This window comes from Microcebus murinus, chromosome 28, assembly GCF_040939455.1.
Source record: "Microcebus murinus isolate Inina chromosome 28, M.murinus_Inina_mat1.0, whole genome shotgun sequence".
Lineage (NCBI taxonomy): Eukaryota > Metazoa > Chordata > Mammalia > Primates > Cheirogaleidae > Microcebus > Microcebus murinus.
In genome coordinates this window covers 16,160,882-16,162,796 of record NC_134131.1, presented here as the reverse complement: position 1 = coordinate 16,162,796, position 1,915 = coordinate 16,160,882, and the positions used below count along the sequence as shown (strand labels likewise).

The following is a 1,915-nucleotide window of genomic DNA, read 5'->3' as shown; positions in this document are numbered from 1 at the left end:
CCCATACACTCGCTCCCCTCCCCCATGTGCTTTGCCCCAGCCCTGGCCATGGAGAATAGGCGGCAGCCCACCCACAGGGTTGGGGGCGCAGCTGAAAGGGGTTGTGGGGGAGGGCGGCCCCTGCCTGGGGTCAAAGGGCGGGCGACCCGCGCGTGCGCAATTGGCGGTGGCGGCGGCGGTGGCCAGGAGCTGGGGGTGGGGGGCGGGTAGGTGAAGGAGGCCAGGCGAGGAGAGGAAGGGGGCTGGAAGGTCTCCACCTGGCGAGTCCAGCCGTGGAGGCGCATCTTATGTGAGTGTGAGTGAGTGAGTGTGAGTGTGAGTGTGTGTGTGTGTGTGTGTATAGAGAGAGACAGCCCCCCACCCCGGTCCGCCGCTCCCTACCTGCCCCGCCCCTCCCTGCCTGTCACCCCCGTCCCTCAGAGCACGCAGGACCTGGCCTGTGAACTCAACAGACCGGCCCGGCGCGGGGCCTGGGGCGGGAGGAGGCGGCGGGGAAGCGCAGAGAGGCTCGGCTTCTTGAGCGGGGCAGGGGCGCCCTCCGCCGTCTGGGGCCACACCACCCTGAACGCGCCCGACCTCGTCTGATCTCGGGAGCTAAGCAGAGTCTGGCCTGGTTAGTACTTGGATGCCAGACCGCCTGGGAATACCGGGTGCTGTAGGCTGCTTCTTTTTTGTTGTTGTTGTTTTGCCTCTTGTTCTGTCCCCTTTCTGGGAGCGAGTCGGCGGCCCGGGGTGGGGGTCACCCCCACCCTCAGCGCCCGCCGCGGTGCCTGGCGCCCCAGCCCGCACCGTGGGGCCTCCTCTTGTCCCAAGCCGCGACACCGCCGTCACGCGGCAGCATGCGTGGCTTCTGGACTGTCAGGTCTCAGACCAAAGGTCTGCTCTGTGGGAACCGACACGCTGGAGGAAACCTTGAGAGTCTGAGAGGGGAGGGAGTTCCAGAAGAAGGCCAGGATGTCATTTTGAGGGAGTATGTGACCAGAACTCGTCCCGTTGCTTTTGGGGTTCTATGAGCTACACGTAGGAATCTTTGGTGGCGGCCATCGCTAAGTGGCCTGCGGGGGACGTGCCCCCGCTGTGCCGTGGGCGCCCAGCCTGGTGTCTTCTCTGAGGCCCAGCGGCTGCTTTTCCCCCTCAAGGGGAGAGCCGCGGAGGTGGGGACCGCCTCCTCGTGGGGACGTACACCCAGCTCTCCACATCGGATTCCGGGGCTCTCTGTCCTGCCAGAAGGCCCAGCTGGCCTGCGGGTCCTTAGAGTGGCAAAAACATCCGAAAACTGAGATTGAGGGTCCGGTGGATGTGGCTGCTTGGCCTGGGCTCCCTGCACCTGGGCCTTTGGAGGACTGGCCCTGTGCTTGCCAACGCTTCCCCTGCAGGGACCCAGAGCTGGGAGGTTGCATCTCTCAGCCCTGGGTCAGGCAGAGCCCCAGCGGGCCATGCCCACAACCTCTCTCAGCACGGGTCCCCCAGAAGGCTCTTTTGGGACCAGGATTCTCTTGCGGGTGACTCTTTAAGGTCTGGTCCCTGGATGGAGGGGCACCAGGAGTAGAGGAGCAGGAAGGGGAAGGGGGTGGCCATGCGAGGGGACACTTTGAGGCCAAGTCCCAGCTTCAGCCTGATCCTCCTGGGAACCCCGCTCTGAGACAAGGAGCCGGGCTTCGCATTCCCACAGCAGCCAGTCGTGGGCTGAGGACACCTGGGGGGTTGGGAACTCCCTGGCTTCTCCTTGGCTTAACATCTGGAGCTGCTTGTGAATTGTGCCGCCACACACACCCGAGTGCGGGTGTCTTCCGCACAGACTGCGGGCCTCGCTCTTCTGAATGCCGCCAGCTCGCGACCCACCCACAGGTGAACCTGGTCAGGGTACTTTCTCTCAGGGGCAGACTCTGATCCGGGCGGGCTAACTGTGTCTCTG

General features: G+C 64.9%; 1 pseudogene; it reads left to right on the top strand.

Annotated features, from left to right (window-relative positions):
- The first annotated feature begins 543 nt into the window (after positions 1-543).
- On the top strand, positions 544-662 carry LOC142865506 (uncharacterized; annotated as a pseudogene).
- Positions 663-1,915: the final 1,253 nt, after the last annotated feature.